Source organism: Dermacentor silvarum, chromosome 7 (assembly GCF_013339745.2).
Source record: "Dermacentor silvarum isolate Dsil-2018 chromosome 7, BIME_Dsil_1.4, whole genome shotgun sequence".
NCBI classification, from domain to species: Eukaryota; Metazoa; Arthropoda; class Arachnida; order Ixodida; family Ixodidae; genus Dermacentor; species Dermacentor silvarum.
This window is the reverse complement of record NC_051160.1, coordinates 127,156,725-127,179,407: the sequence shown is the minus strand read 5'-3', so window position 1 is coordinate 127,179,407 and position 22,683 is coordinate 127,156,725. Positions and strand designations below refer to the sequence as shown.

Sequence of the window (22,683 nt, the reverse complement as noted above, 5' to 3'; positions counted from 1 at the left end):
TCGGGAATGTCTTCTTCAGCGACCAGTAGTTGATGATAGCCGCGAACGAGATCGATCTTAGAAAAGATGATCGCACCGTGCAACGCTACCGTGAAGTCCTTAAAGTTCGGGAGAGGGTAGCGATCAGGCACTGTAACGTTGTTTAGTACCCGGTAATCGCCGCATGAGCGCCAGTCTCCAGTTTTCTTAGGCACCATGTGAAGTGGTGATGCCCAATTACTGGAGGAAGGGCGGATGATGCCAAGTTGCGGCATGTGTTCAAACTCCACGCGAGCGATCTTGAGTTTCTCCGGGGGCAAACGCCGTGGTCGGAAATAGACTGGTGGGCCGGAGGTGACAATATGATGACACACGTCATGTTGCACCGGTTGCGTCCAGTCCGGCAGGCGCGTCAAGGTGGGAAACTCGCGTAGGAGCGTGGCGAAAGGTTCCTCTAACATGGCAGAAATAGGCGCGATCGGCGATGTGCCTGATGATGGGACGCCGGGAACGGATGGCTGGGTCACAGAGTCGATGAGACGGCGTCGTTGAACGTCGACAAGCAGTCCATAGTTGTGCAAGACTTCTGCTCCAATGAGTGCACGACGGACGTCTGCAACCAGGAAAATCCAGCGGAACGCTCGTCGAAGCATGACGGAGCATGACGAGAAAACTGGAATCCTGGTGCCGTTGACGGCTTGCAAAAGCGACACAGGAGTCGCCTTTCGGTCGGAGTGGTGGGCTGGCAGAATGCTGACGCCAGCTCCTGTATCGACTAAGAACCGTTGTCCCGTTACTATGTCCGTCACGTAGAAAAGGCGACTTGTGTGTTGGGCCGGACCACTCGTCGCCGTTAGAGGTCGGCCGGCCTGTTTCCCTGCCAAGCGCAGGGACGCCGACAGTGACGAGCGGCGTTTCCAAAACGGCGGTGGTAGTAGCAAATGCCAGACGTTTTTATTTATTTATTTATTTACAAAATACTGCAGGCCCAAGCTAGGGCCCATGCAGGAGGGGTATGAAAAGTTGACACAAGCAAAAATTCGAACAGAATTTATTACAGATCATGAAGAGAGGAAAAAAGTTGTCGCAGTTTCACCTGAAAGGCGAAGCATCAATTGCGATAGCAAACTTGTAGAGAGCTATACGGAGTAATGATATTAGCTTTATCAACTGTATAAACTTGGACATGCAGCAGCATCGGCAACACGCAGAACTGTTGTCGACGCCATCGGCGTTTTGCCCGCGTTCGCTCAAAATGCGTGCGGCGTTGGTGACTGTTACCGGAGCCTCTGATATAAATAGGCACTTGGTGCCGCAGCTTAACGTCGCCTCGACGGGATCCACCCAGCGAGAACCGTAGGTAACGTGCAACTCCCAGAAGCGCTTGGGTTTAAAGTGGAAGGAAACATAAACAGATCAGCCGTAGAGATCAGCAAGAGACGATTAGAGTACTGGTGGAAAAAAAGCAGGGAAAAGATGGATACGACCTGATCTCTTAAAATCATAGGCAGCGGTACAAGCTAAATTTTTGAAAAAGGTATACAAAAATGCGAGATAAAGAACATGTGTAGTATACCTGATTAAATCAAGCAGGCTAGGTGACTATTCGTCGCCACCCCGTTTCAAAGGGGATGCCAATAAATCATCATCATCATCATCATCATCATCCCTTCCCTCCCCCTCCCCCACGGCCTCTTGCGCGTCGGAAGAAGGCGCGTTCGCTCTACATATATGGTGATTGTAAAGGAGAAAAGAGACGCCTACTTCTGCAGCCCTTAAGCGAGCACGGAGCAGAACGCGCGTTTGTTCTCCGCCGTGCGTTCACTCCCCGTGAAAGACGCGCCCCTCGCACCCTTTCACTCGCACATACAGCGTTCGGCGCGCGGCGATTTTGGCGCTGAGCCGTGCTCCCTCAAGGGCTGCAGAAGATAGCGCCAACCTTTCCCTTTCCCTCAAGAACCACTTACCACCACCGGCGACGATTTCTTCTCCAAATGACGTCATACGGAACCTCACGGCGACGGCGACGCCGACGGCGACGCCGACGGCAGAAATCTGCTTTTGAGTGTCCATATAATTGCTATCGCAATAAAAAATAGTATATACATAAACGTTACACACCAATGAGCACCCTATGGCCGTGAAAACAATTATAAACATTGCAACTTTAGGGAAAACAGTCCTAGGGTTCACGACAGAACCCTAGGACGTTGTAGTTGATGTTTCATTGCGGGCTCCGTGCGTCTTGATTTACTAGAACTATGGTTGCTTGGGCGACGAGATGACGTGTGGCAATGTTCTGCTGCACAGATGATGCGTTCCAGGCGCTCACACAAGGAGTCAAGCGGAGATTGCGCTGCTGAAGAGCAGGAAAGGGTTTCTAGGGCGGTTGTATTGTTACCCGGAGACGATGTCGTGGCTGCGATGGTTAGGGTAGCTACTTCCATAACTTTGTCGGCCAAAGCGGTAACTCCGGTAAGATCCATGGTAGAGGCTGTCGCCAGGACCATCTGCACGTTAGCCAGGAGTCGTTGCAAAAACAATTCACGCAACAGCGCGTCGTCGATGGATTTCGCGTTGTTTCCGAGCAGCTGCCTCATTCGGCGAAGAAGTTGACTAGGGCGTCGGTCGCCGAGTTCTTCAGCGGACAGAAGCTCCTGGATGCGAGAACGCTGGGAAGCTGATGTGCGCTGTAGCAGGGCTGCCTTGATATCGTGATAGGCGGCGGTAGACAATGGGGTGCTTAACAAATCTGCTACTTCATCAATGGCGGCGGGCGAGAGCGCTGCAACGGCATAATAAAACTTTGAGGCTCGAGAGCGGATACCAGTGACTTGAAATTGCGATTCGGCCTGAAGAAACCACGCCGAGGGATGCTGGTCCCAGTACTGTGGGAGGCGGACGGCGATGGCCGACCAGGAGCGCTCACCGCGTTCCTCGGAAGGGTTCTGGGGCCGTATTCTGTAACGCTTGTGTTTTCGAAGGATTCGGTTTGCGTGCAGCGATTGGTCGCCGCCTGGGTTACGCCATCGCCTCAGGGCGCGAACGCATTTTTTGATGACGTCACGCACACGTCAATCACGCGGAAACCGGATTTGTCGTCTGCTACGAAGCGAAGCCGCGCGCGCTGCTTCGGTGCATGTGATCCGAAGCGCGGTGTGCCGTGTGCAGAGCCTGTGCGTGCCGTGTGCACGGGCGAGATCGTGGCACTCGGAGCAAAATGACGGCGTGTGCGGTGCCTGTGGCGCCTGTTATCGTGCTTTTAGCGAGCCTCCGTGACAGACAGCGACAACCTTGACGTCGACAAGACGCCTTTGAGATGACAGACGAGGGATTCCGGCGACAATTCAGATTCTCAGAAGAGACAGCGCTGCGACTGTGCGAGGAGCTTGAGTGTGTATTTTCGCTGCAACGCGAAGTTAGCGTACGACGTCCCTCCTAGCGGCATAAATGGGTCAACCGAAGTAAACAAAATTCGTTAAGTCACTCACCGCCAGTGCAACTCACACACGTTTCATGATGAAAAACGTAAACCTCATCAATACCATGAACAAATTATTTTTATTTACCAAGAAGCGCTCGTAAATTGCTATACCTTTACTCGGTTTGTGACGTTCACTGCCACAAAAAGAAACCTTCGCGCCGATTGGTCTCTGTCCTTTCACTTGTTTTCATTACGTCAACGGACCGCCCCAATGTGACGCCACCGCCAAACCGAATCCTTCGAAAACCGAAGCATTACAGAATACGGCCCCTGCAGGCGCGTAGCCAGGGGGGGGGGGGGGGGGGGGCAGATGGGGCTTCAGGGCCTCCCCCCCCCCCCGAAATTTTTTCGTGCTGGCATGGACCACCGACCAAAACTACCACTGACGCCGGTAATGATTCTGGATTTTCTCTACAATGTCTTTTTCACGCTCTAAAAGACATTTCGGCACGAGCATTGCTAACCCGGGCTGTATTTCGTGGCAATGCCCTTGGACCTGGTGTCACGTAACGCATGGAGCCCCAACCGAGCACAAACTTTCAAGGGTTTTTCGATAGTGAGCGGGCGCGTTGCGGCATCTCGCAGCGGCCGCAGAATCTACGGAGCGCATGGATTTAAATTACGAAACTTTATGGGTATAAAGTTCTCATAAACTTTTGACGCGAAAGGTGCACTGACATTACCAAAGGGGTGCTTTAAAAGATTTTCCATTCTGGAACTTTATGGGGTTAATGTTCTTATGAACTTGGGCCAACATGCGCGCACTGGAGCCCTCGTGTCCAAGCCGTTCCAGAAATGGAAGCACGCGCTCGCAATCTTCTACACACAAGAAAATACTAAATATCACCGTGACTGTCAGCTAGCAGCTGATAATTTTCTCCAAAGATTTCAGGAAGCGTGCCCAATGTGATCGATCAGCTGGACCAGGGCAGGCAAAGTAAAATATGGGAAAACAGAAGAAAGTAAACGGCCTACTATTGAGATTTTTTTTTTGCGTGCTACAAGGTCTGGCTCTCCGTGGCCACAGGGGCAGTGGCCCTATGGATTTAAGCATAGCCCCCCTGAAAATACAGGTATTTTCAAAGCGCTTCTTCGCATGCGAGCTCATTGTGGAGATACATATCTGAAGAACCATTTGGAAAGTTGCCCCAGTAATGCCTCGTATTTAAGCCCAGATCCGCAAAACCTAATTATAGAAATTTGAGGTGAAATTATCAAAGAAAGCCTATAGATGCAAAAGCAGGCTGCTTCTCCATACTTCCTGACGAAACGACGGACATGGCTGGAATCGAACAGCCTACTGTTTGTGCAAGGTACGTAAACAAGGATGCCAACGACATCGAGGGAGTGTTTTAGGTTTTAACACCGGAATAAATGCCGAGCTCTCATTGCCACTGCAGGTTCTATGTAAATGTGTAAATAATACTGCAGATTCTAGTCACCCTTCCAGTGACCACTGCCAGCGCAGAGAGATTATTTTTTAATAAGGGTTTACTAAAAAACTACTTGCACTCTTCAATGTCTGTGGAACCCATGATTAGGCTGGCGCTTCTATACACCCACAGAAATGTCGGCATCAACGTGTCCGAAGTCATTGACCGCTTCACTCAACTTCCCCGCCGAGAGAAGTTTGTCCTGTAGATAGCGAAGCAGCAAAAATCAATGCAAGTAAAAAGCTATGTTCCTTCAGGTCCATAAGCTTTTAATTATGAAAACGTATGACTGTTCATTACCTTTTAAAACCACAGAAATTTTCGCCGTTTATTCTCGCAGTTAGCATCATGATCAAAATTAGCAAGCGAATACAAAAATTACGAGGACATCAATAACCAATTTTGACTGACCTTGCTCAATGAAACCCCGGCCCACGCGGCGTTTGCCAAAAACACACTCGGATATTGGATAGTTCAACTTGCCGCATCATCTGTGGCTTTCGTTTGTCCTTTTCTTTCCTTTTTAGCTACCTGCTTTTATTTCTTTTTTGAAACGAAGCAACACCCTCCTTTAGTTTTGGGTGCAGAATAATTGTTGGCGCGTTGTAGGCAGTTAAACATTTTCGAACGGATTTCTGCATTATTCCTCTATTACTCTACCCATATGGCGCTGTCGCGACCGCCGCATGGCCCGAGTACATATCACGATTTCTGCGATCATAGTTTTGTTCTTGCCTGGATCATCTGTCTTTCTGTGCGCAAAGTTTACTATCTGTGACTGCGCAACATGTTTATTTGTCTTGTTTGACGCATTATATGCAGTGACGTTTGCTTAAATACGTAGATTTATTGCAGACTTATACGTGTCTTTAAATATCTTGTTGCGAGGTTTTGTGTATACAAGCAGTGAACTTTGTTTCCAGCGACTCTTTTTTGCCCCTTAGCGAGTTGTATCTTCGCATTTATTTTTTCCATTCTATCTTCGCATTTCTAATGTATATTTTTCAGAACTCCTACATTTTATTTGTACTCACTGTTGCGAGTATAATCTCGGTGTAATTGTAATACACGACCGCTTACAGCTGCTCCTGCGCAATCTATAGCACCGAAAGGACAGCGTCATTGAGGTTCTTCCTGGCCGTTGCATATGTACAAACATGTAAACAAGGTTCTTGAATGACAAAGATTCATCAAAATATTTCTCCTCAACTTATTCATTTCTTGGCCTTTACGTTTTTCATATCAGCTGCACACACTGCTTTGCTGGTTTCGAACTGATATAGTTCTAAAGTTCGTGTGATATTTTCTTTACTTATTAAATAGACAAAAGAAAACGCGGACGCATTGATATCAGTTACTTCTGCCACAATTTTTGGGACATACGAATATATCGTTTTATGAACCCCCCCCCCCCCCCCTTTAATGTACGCGCGAGGCGGCAGCATGCAACGCTCGCGCGAGGCCAGGCCTCTCTCTGCTGACCTGCTCAAACAGGGGGCCTTGTTTGTTACTGCAGCAAAAAACACCGCATATCCACGGGGTGAATGATGATGAGTGGGCGAAGCTCCGGAGGGAATCATCGGTAAACCGTGAATCTTCCGTGTAATTCGCCCAGTCTCGCCGCACTAAATCGAACGATTGACTTCCACCAATGACACGCGCCATATGTGACGTCATTCCTATTTTATAACAGCGCCCTTCATTATAATTGCACCATCTCCCGCTTAAGGGGACGCTAGCACAAACGCGTTAGAAACGTGCAGTACTCTCTAGTAAGGGGGAGAGGCCACAGCGTCTTACGCAGCCGTTTACACATGCCGGAACGTGCACCGTGTTTGTCGACGCCATCACATGGCTGCTGAGAGAGTATAACCCCCGTATTCATAAACGCTCCTCGACTTGAACTTGACTTGCCACCGCCTTCAACGCGTTTCGAACGCGCTGCCCAAGGCGGTGGCAAGTCAAGTTTAAGTCGAGGAACGTTTATGAATATGGGGGTAAGGCGGAGAGGCCACAGCGTCTTACACCAGCTTCTTACACGGGCCGTAACGCGCTAGCACAAACGCGTTAGAAACGCGCAGTCTTCCATTAATGTTGGGTATTTTTTGTCAACGTGGTGCGCGTGTCCATGTGCGCTTCGTGGCGTAGTGGCTAGCGCCGCGCGTTCGGAAGCGAGGGGTCCCTGGTTCGATTCCGCGCTACGGGCGCAACTTTCGGAATTTTTTTCTTCATAAAATTAGACGTGGTTACCTACTACTACGACGACGACTGCTACTACTACGTACTACAGAGGAGGGGCAGACCCACACCCTAAGGAGCTTCGCCCCTAAAATACATATTTTACTTGACAGTGCATAGCATTCAATAATTCGTTTGCAGCATCTAATATACAATTGCATTGGCAATGCACTTATTGTATATGCATTTGGTCCCTCGACAAATTCTATAAGGAGGAGGCCGCGCCGCAACCTGAGCTCCCCCCACCCCCCCCCCCCCCCCCTAAGGAAATTTCTGGCTACGCCACTGGGCCCCTGATATTGAGCTCTTGTAGCGTTGGTCTGGTCCATAGTCGTCTCTACCACAGGAGCGTATGGCAGTATCACGTCCGAGGCCACCAACCTGTGGCGACGAGCGACCACGTAGACTGGTAAAGTCACGGGCTCTCGCGGGAGAGGAAAAACCGACACTCGATCTCTTAGACTAGCATCTTTAATATTGTTACGGGAAGGACGGAACGCTACCCTGCGCCTGTGCGTGCCAGCCGCTCGTGTCTCGTGCAGACGCGAGCGTCTACGTGATTCTCATGCGACGCCGATGCTGCTGCCGCTACAATATAAACAGGCACTCACATCCCCATAGATATTACTAATACCAAGTGCCTAGCAGATTTGTATTTTATAATCTAGTGTGCACTTAACTGCTTGAAAAACCTGTGACTTGAAATTTATCCATTACAACCTCTGACTAGCATCTCTGATGCAAGAGGTATAACCATGATGTGACAAAGCGCATACTGCTATTACTTATCAAACTGCATGCAATAAACTATTCTACCGTCTCGTTCTTGTTGGACGTTTCCAATGAGCTATAGTCACATTGCCAGCTTCTTTTATTGCAGTTAATGAGAGCAGCATTCCGAGCAAGTTGGTAATCCATTACTAAAGTATTATTGCGCAACAAAAAGACATGGAGAGGCGAGAATAACACACACCAAGCGCAAACTTTCAACTGCGATAGTTTGAGTTGAAAGTTTGCGCTTGGTGTGTGTGCTCTTCTCTCCCGTCCATATCTTTCTGTAGCGCAATAATACTTTAGTTCTTTTATTGCACGTACAAACAAACCTATTTCGTTTTATTCTCCAACTTTGAATGTAACTAACTCCTATATTGTATTGAAATATTATGCAGATGTGCTCTCAACAAGTGAAAATGAATGGATAATGATGCTGACCCCTGCTTCGATGGGTGTGTGTGTGTTCATTCCATGAAATTACAGAAATTGAACAATGCAATTCTTATTCGCTCTGTAACACGCACGCCGTGGTCACGCTTATGGCCAACGTAGGTTCTTGATTTGCTGTTGTAACGCAACGCAATCTTGGTGTTCTGTATTATATAAAGTGAAATGGCAGCGTTAAACGTAACGTTGATGGAAGAGCAGGACAGTTTTCTTCCTCGGTAAAAATAATGTAACTAGCTTAAGGCATACAATTATTTTCTCGAAAACCACTCTTGATTCGGTCGTCTGCTACGTCCGAGACATCGTCTGCTACATTAGTCAGGCTGCGTGTGGCCGAGAAATGAAACGAGTCGCCGTATAGTGGCACCGATGCGCTTGTTTTATTCTTTGGGATAGCATATCCTACCAACCAGTGGTGTAGAGCACACGTTCTAGGCCACGTTATCACTATCTGGTGAAACACAACTCAGTCGCCTGGCTGAGAACAGTAATATATCGGCGATAACGATGCGCACGCGCCACAGGCGGCCGTTCACACGAGGCAATCGCTGGCGCTTCTATCTCTGCTTCATTTCGCTGCCTAGTCCCACCATGTGATGGTACGTGCGAAAACTTGAATATTCTGCCGTGAGTACCTTTTTCGTATTAATAAACAAACGCCATACATCTCCTAGTATTGATGTGGAAAGTAATAATCTTGGCTGCAATATTAATGTCGCAGCCAAAAGTACGCAAAATCGCAACAGGTTTGTAACACTCAACCATGCTCATTTCGATTAGATGCTTCTTTAAAAATGATGGCTTAAAATATAAATGTCAAAACCACCCTAGAGCGATGCAACGCTATGGTATAAGCACGCATATGAAGAAAACAATCTCATAACCCTAAACGACGGTAAAAATGTGGCGATACGGAAGCACCTCGGCCGTCATTGCATATCGTCGCTAATTGGCTTATTTCGCATGGCTCGTCAAACAACAAATCGCAGAGGTGAGTCTCTGCAATGACTCGGTCAGCGTAACGTAACAATAGGTCAAATGGTAGTTGACAAAACGGCCTTTATAAGACGCTACGCGTGTGATACTCCTTCAACTAATAAACAAGCTGACGTCGCGCTATCTGAAGCCCACCACGATTTGGAGAAATCGCAGATGCATTGCATGTTGCTTTTAAAAACTAGCATAGATAGCTGCCAACACATAAAAAGGCTTTCTCCGAAAAAGTGTACAGCTCCACGTCACGTTTCGTCATCGTTTTTAAAGCGGAGAAACGCTCTTTGCCGTGCTTTCATTTTCTGGAACATATTTGAAATGATATGAATTCTCCTCGCCTCATGAACAATAAATGTTTTCTCTCTCTCTCTCTCTCTCTATAGTCAATCAGAAAGCAAACATAACGGGTGATGGTGGCCGTGCACCTACCATGGGTGTCAAGAACACAGCCTTTTCAATGTAGTCTTCCAATGCAGTGCTATGCAGACCAGCGTAATTCGTGTAATTAAGGCGCCACTTCTTCGTATTTCGATGAGATGCTTCTTTAAAAAATGGCTTAAAATATAAATGTCAAAACCACCCTAGAGCGATGCAACGCTATGGTATAAGCACGCATATGAATAAAGTAATTTCATTACCCGAATCGACGGTAAAAATATGGCGATACGGAAGCATAGCACTGGTGAATCCCGCTATGCTGCGGCGAAGACTGCTCTGTCAAGCTGAGAAAGCGACACGCTAACTTTTGCAATTGCTGAAGTCGACAGACCTCATTGACCAAATCCAATCTCAATGAGCACCTCTGGATGGGACCGCAGACTCAGTATTGTCTCCCACCTTTCATCATTCAATCCCCTTCTTCCTGTGTAGGTATAACAAACTCGACGCGCGTCTGCTTGCACCCCGTGCTCTTCATTTATTTCTTCTCTCTCTCTCCTATAGCAGACCTTCAAGCCTCTGTTTCTTACACTTTGATCCTATGTGTTACCAGAAGTCATTTGCGATACAGCGGGGGCATCGACACGTACGTGAATCTTCTATGCTCCTTATATCCTGCTTATATAATGCAACACGAACGTCTTGGCCGACGCATGTTTCTCATTATAAACCGGCATTGCTGACGACGGCGTCCGGCTGTGTGATCAGACGACCTGGTCATACGGTCGCTTGGTGTCTGCGATACAGGCTGCGTTTCTAAGTGATAGCTCGTCACCAACGTCGGAGGCCGGCTATGTTTTCTGACCTAGGTGTGTATAGTGCGGCCGCTTGGGGCCCCCGATGCAAGCTGCATTTTTGTCTCTTGCTGACATTTCATGCTGGCCACGCCACCACTCGCCGATGCCGACGCACAAGAAAACCGTTGTGAAAACCCTTAACAGTTTCAGAGTAAAATGACCCTAAAGGACACTGACTATCACAGCGGAGAAAGTTTTTGTGCCATTTGTACATGTCAAAAAGCTTTAGTTTGCACACGAAATTATAAAGAATGACAACATGAAGGTTTCAGACCTCTGCCTGACCTTTTCTAAGCCACACATCTGCTGGACTCAGAGTCTACGCTCTTGCAAGAAGTTGTTGGCACATATCACTTGACCCGCAAAAAAAAAAAGAGGAAACTCAAATGAGAGATTTCGTCAAGAAGCCAATAAATGCATGAATGAGGTCGTGTCGTCTGATGATATAGAAAAGATTTATTCCGCAGGCCAAATGTACCGCCTAAACGTGGTAATAAAATTTACGCATGTGGAAATACTTATTGTTTTCATAAACGATTATCGTGGAAATTTCACGTACACCCTTCCAAACATTGTTCTCGAGGAAACTTAGTTTTAAGCCCAGCTGCATCGTGCTTATTAACCATTTAATGCCCTCTGTGCAACAATGGATAGAACACAGCGTAGTGTCGAACCTGCCATAAATATTTACAATCTTGCAACTGCAGCAAGTGCCGCAAGGCCCAATGTTTTTTGCTCTAACACTCGCCAGTAAGAAACCCCAGTGGACAATTTTATGCCTGCTAACCGAATATTTGACAGTCTAGATGGGTTGCCTTAACTGTTGGTTTTATGAAAGCAAAGAATGGTGGACAATTCGAATAGATGTCGTGGATTGTAAAAATTTCGTGTAAGCCAGAAGCAACAAAATAATGTAACACTAAAGGGTCACGGGTTAATAATAGTTCTGAACATGCGGAGATGGCAAGTATTACTAATCACGTCTCGCACCTCTTCCTCTGTTGGGTGCTGTGTATATGTGGCATGATTGAAAGATATCTGATGGCGGAATTTTCTTTAAATGAAGTGTCAAGATGGACTATCAGCAATAGGATTATGGACCATGAGATCTGAGAAAAAGCTGAATATCTCCGCAGCCTCAAAACGCAGCCTGGTATTCCCATTTACAGCCTCTACTGGTATATGCGAACAACATTGTGATGTACGGTTTTACTGGCTACTTTTGAAGGCTGCTCGCATAATTAACGTTTTCTGAGATCCCGTGCTCCATAAACTTTGTTGGCCGATAATACATTGCGAAATTCTTAGAGCATTTAGACACACCGCTTCAAAGTCATGCCGGAGCGGGAAGCCTGCGCTTTTGAAAGCTGGCACGAGATAATAAATAAATGTATGGCACTAGTAACAAATTATACGTTTGTCGAAAATGTTCGGATTGTTGGGAGGGCGAAGCGTGCAAAGCAGTCTTTTTCACCAAAAAGGCATAACCTATGCGGGAAGAAGACAAGAATGAACTACAAAAAGAAAACGCAGGGCTAACAACACAAGCTGCGAGTGTCATTCTAGACCCTCCATTTAATTTTGCAGTCAGCCTCGTCCTCCAGCAACCGCTTCGCTGGCTGTTATAACTATTTTTATGATACTTCCAATAATGCTCCACAAAGCGTGACCAAGTTGATGGGCTTACTATTTTAGAAGTGGGATTGCAAAATGCATTAAGGTACGGGTACAAAAACTAACTTCATCAATTAGGAAAACATTGATAATTTCGCCATACAATTTGTTTACAGCAGCTGTATTCAGACACGTTGCTGAAAGTGATATGTTCACATTGGTATTATTTAAACATTATATTTTCTCGAGTGAAATGCAATTACAGAAATTAAAATTCAATGTATCAGGGGGCGGATAACAACACAAAGGTACACAATCGCACTTTGCGATAAATTATTCAGTGCGAAAATGACAGCTGAGCTTTTTTTTCAGGCTGAGGTGGCGACGGTTGGGAAACTCCTAGTGACTGCTGGACTTCTTGGCGCACCATCTCAGCAATTGATGCCAGTTGGGGCTGCGACAAAGGGTCAAACTTTTGTAGCACTTCGTGCGCAATTGTTCTTATGGTCTCCCGCTGGTGATTATAGTCCTTAACCTTCTGCACAGTCCAACATTGGGTGCAGGTTTCATTGTCAGGTGCGCATTTCCAGCGTCTTCTCAATCGTCGCCACCTCTGTCCAAAATTATGGTACGCTTTTGGTTGGGTCGCACTTGGTTTTACACCGCGCATGAGAAAATGAACTTTCTTCTCCTCTGACCTATCCGGGTTGGTGCGGCGGAAAAGACGGGTCATTCATTCGTTTCGGTAGCTGCATTCGGGATTCCAGTAGAACATCAGCGCGCTCTCTTCGGGCGACGCTTGTGAATGTCTTCAAGAAGCTGCTACGAAAGAGGTCTCAAATTGCTGACGCCCAAGTCCCGTACCAAGTTCTCGCAGCATCTTCCAAGGAGAAGTACACATGGCGCAAAATGTTCTCAATGTTCCAGTATTTGAAAGTTGAGCTCTTTTCCAAAGTAACGAGCCAGTTCTCTGGGTTGTCCGCCGAAACTCCACGGACGGTAGGCGGTCTCCTTTGGCTGTTTCAGTATGATAGATGCAGCGAAGCTGGATACATCATCGTGGCTGCTGCATTGGCCTTGGTCTGGTACTCTCCAGTGGAGATTCGTGCTCCGGGGGCACGTGTTGTAGGCTGAAGCTATACATCGATATTCCGTGAAGACGTTGGTGGTGTTTTGGTGGTTAGGACTTCATTCACGACTTCAAGGTGGTTTCCAGAACATGACACAGAAACACCTCAACCAGATGTCGCGTTGTTGTGATGGTGAATAATGAAACACTGCCAAAGGCGCAACTTAAGAAGTGAACTCTTTATTGGTCGAACTCCTGCCCGGAACAGAGGGTGCACTCAGAGCACAACGAAGCGGCGAGCACGACGCTCGATCGTCGTATTCTGATCCACGGGTTAGACGCGTAGCTAATCTATACGTCACTCATCGTACTACCCCGTGCTATCGCTAGTGCTCATGCACGGTTTTGAGTGCACAACGCTATTCGCTTCGCGCATGCAGTCCGATTACTGCCAAGATTACTTCGCTTTAGAATCGGCAACAACGTTAGAGGAAGTTCCAATACTAGGGATGGGCGAATATTCCGTGTTGTGGAATATTCCATCGAAGTATTCTCTATTCGTTATTCGCTTCGATTCGAATTCAGCGTTCGATATTTTCGAATTATTCGGTGCTACCGAATAGGTAGCCAAAAGCCACGGACGGCCGGTACAAATACATACGCGTGTCTCGGAGGCTGTCCTTTATACGTCATGACTGTCACACAACAACTGTAAATCTCGAAGGCGACTGCTCTTATGGTCTCCCGCAGGTAATTAGAGCAGAGTTCTTAAGCTTCTGCGCAGTCCGGCATTGGGTGCAGGTTTCATTGTCACTGTGCATTAAAGAGCCAGAAACACGTCACCGCTGCCATGCTCACGGCAATCGTCACCCAAAAGCTTACTGCATAGCTCACTGCGTGGGTGACCCGCAATGATGTAGACACAAATTTTTGCCTTGCTTTTCCCCCCATGACCTACAGACGCGCTTATCCACGTGTTGACTTATCTCGCTATCAGCAGCCGCTGCAGCCACAGGGGAAGATGGCGTCAACCACACCTGTGTATGGGCAGCGCGCGTACACGAATTCGATATGGAGGAGGAATAAACATTTTATTGAAATAGCAGACTCAGGTTCTTGCGGGTGAAGCCCCCATTCCAGGGCCCCACAGGCTCTAGCGGCTCGTTCGGCTTGGTGCAAGGTTGACTGCTGGCTTCCCAGCTCCTGCCGGGCGAGTCGCGCCTCCCACGACCTTTCAAGTTCGTTGCGTGTGACGACGGGTGAGTTTCCCTATGCTGGCCTTTCTTTGCAACGCCAAGTGATATGCTTGAGGGTTGGTGTGTCGCCGCAGTAAAGACAGCAGTCATCGTATCGGGACGGGTGTATTTTGCTGAGTGTGTGTACGTTGGGATATGTGTTCAGTTTGTAGGCGCCTCCATCGTGAAAGTGCCTGCTGGAGGCAAAGCGCAATGCGAGACCTGCGAAGTTGTTTTGAAGATGCCTAGTGGTACTACGACGACGCTCATCACCCACGTAAGAACACATCCAAGCAAATACAATGAATACCCGAAATTGTATCGACTTTACAGTTTGCCGAAAAAGAAAAGTGAATCAAAGGGGCTGTCATCGCAGCTGACCGTGGCCAATTGTTTAAGCCTAAACTTTAGCCCTCATCGATAAAAGCGCAAGTGATGACCAACACTATTGCAGCATTCATTACCCGCAGCCTACAGCCATACAGCGTGGTCAAAGAACAAAGCTTCATCAAGATGATGCACTGCGTCAATCCGGAATATGTCGTTACGTCGCGTAAGACCATGCCGAATTTGTACGCGACCAAGAAAAACGAACTGAAGAAGCGTGTTAGGGACGTATTTGACAACGTTGTTGTTGAGTGTTTCGCTTTAACAACAGATGGGTGGACATCGAGGGCCGGCGACAGCTACGTGTGTGTTATGGCCCGCATGATGAATCGCGACTTCACACAGCCCGCACACGCGCTGCCCTGCAAAACAATTCCAAAGAAGCACACTGGAGAAAACATAGTTCAGTTTCTTCGAGATTTGATCAAAGAGTTGGGGACTGCCCGACAACATCCCGAGCTTTGTCATTACCGATAACGCCAGGAACATCGTTTCAGTAACTGCCAAATCCCACTGGCCAGAACTTCTCTGTTTTGACATAACCTGCAGCTGTGCATAAATGACGCCCAAAGGGAAGTGGCAAGTTTTTCCCAGCTTTGTGCGAAGTGTCGATCAATTTTGGGTCAAGACAAGAGAATCATGCGTGCACGTGCACGGCCGATGGACATCCAAAAGGACATGCACGTGGTCCAGCATGAAAATGTTTCAAGACCTCAACACGCGCTGGAACAGCCAGTATGCTAAGATGGAAAGACTCGGGAAACTTCGTGTCTGAATTTCAGTTGAACTTTGTGAACTTGATGTGGACAACTTGAGCTCCAAAGAATGGAAATTAATAGCTGCAGCTGTAAAAGTGTTGCCCCTAGACCAAGCAACGACCGAGCTGTGCGCAGACCGCTATGCTACGCTTTCCCAAGTGATACCATTCGTGCATTCTACATAAGTGGTGCTGCCTGCGCATGTGTATGAATGTGAGAAAGCAGCATCATTTGCAAAGAGCCTTCTGTGCAGTCTTGCAACAAGGTTCCCTGGCTTAAAAATGGCACACGCTCCAGCAAATGCCATGCTCGGTGACCCTCACTACAAATACATTTGCTACACAGAAGAGAGTAAAACAGTGGGCAAAAGCCACACTTTCAACTGCAGAAAATGAGCTCATGCCAGCCAAAAACGATTGTGCTCGGACATCTCTTTTCCCGGATATGGAGAAGCATGCAGCTAACACTCTGTGGAGTGGTTTGTCTTCATTGAACTCTAACGTAGTGCAAAACAATGCACAGGAAAGTGTTCCTTGCAAATTATTAACTACTTGGGTGCCCCTATGCTTACACGGTCAGAAAACCATTTGAAGTGGTAGAAGAGCCATGACAGCAGGCTCTTTCCATAGTTGGCCGAGGTGGTAAAAAAAAGTACCTCTTGATTCCTGCCACCCAGGAATGAGCAGCTGTTTTCAACAGATGGAAATGTTCGCAGCTGGCGGGTGCTGCTTCTCTCAGACCACGTGGAGCAGCTGGTATTTTTGCACGAGAACTTGTGAATGCACTAGATAACCGCAGCGCATGATTGCTGAATAAAATTCAAACGGTAATACTTTTCAATTTCGCAAAAAGCTGTACCTACATGAGTTCTCATTCTTGAAAAAATTCTGTAAGTTAGTCGGGTCATGATAAGACAATCACCGTGAACATGGTCGAACCGCGAAGCTGTGATTGGCGCTACTTGCGGGGGATGGGACGCGTCGGCGTCCATGGCGTTCTTAGCGCGTTCGTCGCACTTTTTCTACCACGTTCCCAGACAAGAGTCCTTGACCAAAGCTCCCTATATACATCCAACGCAAACGCGAACTCCCCTCACACCCCAGTCCTCCATTGACCAAATTTTTCCTACATTATTACAAACGCACTCGTAGCCCAGCCTCTCGATCTATAGTCGTCTGACAGAGGTCTCCCTTTCGTGTCCCGACTGCGGCGGATACAGCGATTTTAACCATATGCTCGGGGAGTGCCCCTCTTTACAGCACCACAGGGATCAAGGGATCTCGCAGTACACATTTTATTCACTGATCAAGAGTCATGACTGGTTCCATCAACTCAAGGCAGTCCAGAAGGCCACGATTCGTCATTGAGGCTTGGCCTTCCCGTCCCGACGTGGGAGCGGCCCGCGGTCCTCCCTACATGAAAACGGGGGGTGACTACTTCAGGACCTCAATAAAGTTTGCTACCTACCTACCGTTAGCGTGCCTCACGCTCTCCCCCTCCAACGCGAGTATTGGACGGTTCGACTTACGTCAACACCCTTTCTCTTTTTCATCTGCACCCACTCCAACTCCTTTCCACCTGTCGAGCTCTTCTTTTCCTCCCCTCTCCCGCTTGGTCACGTGGCCCCTTTTCAGCGAAGTCCGACAACGACAGCACAGGTTCCACATAAACAGCTTCCCTGTAAATTGCTCATTTTTCTTTATAATATGTCACATATACTATTTGAACTATTCGATTCGAAATTATTCGATCAAATCACAATTCGCTTCGAATTCGCTTCGAGCCTCAAATTAACTGTTCGCCCATCTCAATAGCAATACGTGAAGGCGCGTCTTGACCTTAACACTCATTTTAACACTTGTTTAGAGGTGAAAAGATCTCCCTGGACAAAGCAGGAAAATTGTACGCGTGTCAATATTACTGCAGTTCATTTCCTTCGTCAGTACAGTAACACGCCACGAAACAATGAAAGTAACTATCTATGTCGCAGTTGCAATTCTGGGGGTTCAAAAGCTTCTAATTGTATTCTATAACCGCTATATTAGGCTTGAACAGCAGGGAATATAGCCGATTGTTTTTCATTACATTTAGGAAATCACTTTTTTGCCATATTTTATTTTGTCAGTTTCAAAGAACGATCGCGACGTTCGGGAACGCAATTTTTTTTTACACATTCTAGCTTTTCGTTAAATTTCGTTCAGTTCTGGCGTGGCACCGTGCATTCAAACTAAAGAACGAGACAGACGCCTTCTTCGGTTCATGCGCATGATATGTCAGCAGCCATGAAAAATTGTTGTGTCATTTGACTGCGGAACAGCATTTAAAGTTTGACCACTACTGTAAATAGGCATCTTGAAGACTTGTTCGATAAGGTCGGGAGTGCACTGCCTTGTGATAATCAGCTTGATGTCTCAAAGGACGAAGCATGAAGTTGTATATTAAAAGCATCTTGAAGCACTGTTTCTCTGCGTCGTGAGAAAGCAGTCATGGTGCGTTTGCTTGTCTCATACAGGTGCATTGCATTTGCTTCTTGTGTTTTGGAACGTTGACTGTCAATCAGTAGAAACCTACCCAGGTTTCCACCAATTCAGGTAGTGTGACAGTTTCACAGTATATAGCGATACCAAGGCATTCCTGAAATGCAACATTTATTGGCCCGTCGAGCACGTATTTATGGACGCTAACTTGATCACTGAGTTTGTGCCACTGTGTTGTGCCGCTCTTCCGTGAACCTCTTTGACGGTAAATTGTGTCAGTGGCTATGTGCCCCTGTGTATGTGCTACTATTCAATGAACATCTTTTTCGCCAACTTGGTTAAATGGTACGTGCCGCTATTCAATGGCAAATAATCATTTGAAATTTCTCCGATGCTGGTTGGAGCCGACCCCGCAAGACTTATATGGAGATAATCATGTGCATATATATTATTGCGTTAGCATTCTCAGAGTACTTCCCGAACTTTCCGGTTGCTATGTTGGCTGGTATGTTTGTATCTATGTTTGTATATATTGCTACATGCATATTGCGTGTTTCTTCTGCACGATGCGGAGGGCGCCCAGATGAAGAAGACGAACTGCTTTTGGCTCTCGAGCTGTCGGCTGATGTGGCCAGCGCTGCAGATATCTTTTGCAAATATACTTGTAAATAGTCTCCAGTACTTAATACTTCGTTCGTGTAACATTTTGTTGGAGCGTGCCGTTCCCCGTCCTCGCCACGGAGCTCCGCAGCGGCCGCACCGTCCAGCTTTCCACCATGGCTCCCAGTGACGACACCTCGTCTGCTGCTACTACTGCAACTCCAACCTGAACGCACGTCACGGTTGCCACTCCCCGCGATCCTGGCATATTCTCTGGCCAAGATAATGTCGGCGTTGCTGACTGGATCGGCATGTATGAGCTTGTTAGCCGCGACAACCACTGGGACCCAACCATATTGCTAGTGAATGTCCTCTTCTACTTGGGCGGAACACCTCGTGTCTGGTTCCGGGCACACGAGGACGAGATCTCTAGCTGGGACGCTTTCAAGGAGACGCTTTCAAGGAAATTCGACCGGTCGGCAGCAGGCTGCAAGAAAAGAGCTTGCTACCCGAGTACAGTCTTCCACTGAATCGTATGTCTCGTACATACAAGACGTGCTAACTCTTTGCCGGAAAGTCGACGAGAACATGGTCAAAGTCAACAAGGTTGGCCACACTGCGCCTCACAGCGATCTGTATTCCCCTCCCAGATACCGCAACCCTACAGAGTGGAGAACTCCTGACGATAAGCCCATTTGCTTTTGTTGCCACCGCATTGGCCACGTCGCTCGCCACTGCCGCACCTCCTGGACATTGCCGTATTCGAGCTACTTTTCCCCGTCACCTCGCCCATATGCCGACCCTCACCGCTACTCGCCTCGCCGTATGCCTTCTACCTCTCACCTATCCGTCGATGATAGTCGTCCCACTCACTCGCCGTCACTTCAGCGCCGTCGCTCCCCGTCGCCCCAGCCACGCCGCTATTCGTCACTGACCAATTATGGACCCTCCCGGACGGAAAACTAGGCCCTGCAGCTCCTGGAGGTCGCGATGCATTATCTTCGCCGTGCCAAAATCCTCCATTGACGCTCCCAACGCACCAGAACTTTTTTGATGTCCACGTCGACAGTGTCCCTTTGACAGCGTTAACAGATACTGGAGCCCAGGTGTCCATATTGAGTAATAACCTCCGCCGTCGACTGAAGAAGGTTCTTACGCCTGCTACTAGTCGAGCAGTACGCGTCGCCGATGGCAGCACGGTTGCCGTCACTGGAATGTGTACTTCCCGGATAAGTATCGCCGACTGCCACGTTTCAGTTCTTTTTACAGTGCTGACCAGTTGTCCCCATGACCGAATCCATGGAGTAGAATTTCTTACGACGCATTCAGCTTTGATCAACTGTTCTACCGGTACCCTTTGCCTCCAACTTCCTCTACTCGCGCATATTCGTGCTGAACAGCCGAACAACTTAAGTACGACAGCCTTCGTCCGTCTGCCGCCTAAAACCTTGACTTTCGTCAATTTACTTTCATCTTTCCCTGTGCCCGATGGTGATTACGTCGCTTCACCTGTTCCAGCTGTCCTTTTGATGCGCGATATCACTGTGCCCCACTCCGTCGTAACCATCGCCGATAACCGGACATGCCTTCCCGTCGTCAATTTCGTCCGTTTACGTGGGGTCCCGCTCAAACTGCCGCGTTTGCCCCCCTGGCCAACAATCTCACCACCCCGCCAATGCTGGCCCACTTTGACATCCTCCCCTACAGAGGTCCGTACCGATCCCAGTGGTCACGGTATCGGAGCCGTCTTACCCCAACGCCAACCGGGACGCAATCGTGTTATCGCCTGCGCTAGCCGCCTCCTCACAGCAGCGGAGCGCAACTATTCGATTACAGACCGTGAATGCCTGGCTCTCGTCTGGGCGGTTTCTAAATTCCGCCCGTACTTGTATGGCACACATTTCTCTGTAATCACGGACCACCACGCGCTCTGCTGGCTTTCCTCACTGAAGGATCCTACCGGCCGGCTTGATCGCTGGGCTCTCCGGCTACAAGAATATTCCTTTGCGGTAGTCTACAAGTCGGGCCGCCTACATCAAGACCCAGACTGTTTATCACGCTATTTAGTGGACGAACCACCCGCCGACCCTGACACCGATGCCGACGCTTTCGTTTTTTCGGTTTCTCAGCTGTCACAAGTCGCCGACGAGCAACGCCGTGATGCCACCTTGCGCGTCATCATTGATCGTTTGGAATCTTCGCCTTCTGATTCGTCCCTTCACTTGTTTGTTCTCCGGAATGGTGTATTATACCGCCACAACGTCCGTCCCGACAGTCCTGCCCTACTCCGCGTCATTCCTCGGCACCTCCTGTCAGCTCTACTCCAAGTACTTCACGACTTTACGACCGGATTCGCCGACGCTTCTTTTGGCCAGACCTGCCCGCTCCGTCCGGAAATACGTTGCCGCGTGTGATAAATGCCAGCGCCGAAAAACACCATCGACGCTCCCTGCCGCGTGACTTCAACCGCTCGACATTCCTTCGGAGCCGTTCTTTCGCGTTGGCTTGGACATACTTGGCCCTTTCCCTCTATCAACGTCTGACATAAGTGGTTCGCTGTGGCGCAAGATTACGCCATGCGCTACGCCATCACCAGAGCGCTTCCAACAAGCTGCGCCACAGATGTCGCCGATTTTCTTTTACGCGATGGGATTCTGCAGCATGGAGCTCCACGCCAACTGCTCCCTGACCGTTGTGGGACTTTCGTTTCTAAAGTCATCGCCGACATCCTGCAGTCCTGCTCAACCAGGCACAAGCTGTACATCTGACCATCCACAGACTAATGGTCTCACGGAGCGTCTGAATCAAACCTTGACAGACATGCTTGCAAAGTATGTCTCGTCTGACCATACTGATTGGGACCTTGCCCTACCCTACGTCACATTTGCTTACAATTGTTCGCGTCACGACACTGCCGGTTATTCCCCGTTCTTTCTGTTGTTTCGCCGAAAACCCACATTGCCACTGGACACATCCCTTCCATCCGCCGCAGCAGAGACGAGCGAATATGCACTTGACGTCATCACTAGGGCAGCCCAAGCTCGCGAAATCGCCCGCGCTCGCCTCCTGATCTCCCAAGAGAACCAACGGCGTTTGTACAATCGACATCACAGAGACGTTCACTTTTCGCCTGGATCCCTGGTACTTCTACGGTCACCGACTCGTCACGTTGGCCGGTCTGAAAAACTCCTGTCTCGGTACACAGGCCCATATCGAGTGCTGCGTGCCGTGACTCCAGTTACGTATGAAATCGCCCCAGTCAGTACCAGTGCCACGTCTGCCCCGAATTTCACTGACGTGGTGCATGTATCATGCCTAAAACCGTATTACTCTCCTGTTCCCACTGACATTTATACGGACCGGGAACCCGCCGTGGTTGCTCAGTGGCTATGGTGTTGGGCTGCTGAGAACGAGGTCGCGGGATCGAATCCCGGCCACGGCGGCCGCATTTCGATGGGGGCGAAATGCGAAAACACCCGTGTACTTAGATTTAGGTGCACGTTAAAGAACCCCAGGTGGTCCAAATTTCCGGAGTCCCCCACTACGGCGTGCCTCATAATCAGAACTGGTTTTGGCACGTAAAACCCCATGATTTAATTTTTTAATACGGACCGGGAAGGTGCTTCTGCCGCCGGAGGATAATGCTACATAATGGGATAATGCTTCTGGACGATGCGCGCGGGCGCCCAGACGAAGAAGACGAACTGCTCTTGGCTCTCGAGCTGTCAGCTGATCTGGCCAGCGCTGCAGCTATCTTTTGTAAATATACTTGTAAATAGCGTCCAGTACTTAATCCTTCGTTCGCGTAACAATATAAAGGTTTGTTTTAAATGCGAAGCATTTCTTGGCGCACATTGGCCACTTTGACAGTATCTATCTATCTAGCCGCCTACGTCTTGATGCTCTCATGCTCATATCGTTAATTTGGTATGAACCAAAATTGGCATAGTATGAGAAGAG

General features: G+C 48.3%; 1 protein-coding gene across 1 annotated transcript in view; it reads left to right on the top strand.

Moving 5' to 3' along the window:
• LOC119459162 (putative phospholipase B-like 2) overlaps nt 1–22,683 on the top strand; it is a 554,157-nt gene that overhangs the window by 373,758 nt on the left and 157,716 nt on the right. The gene's annotated exons all lie outside the window — the stretch shown is intronic.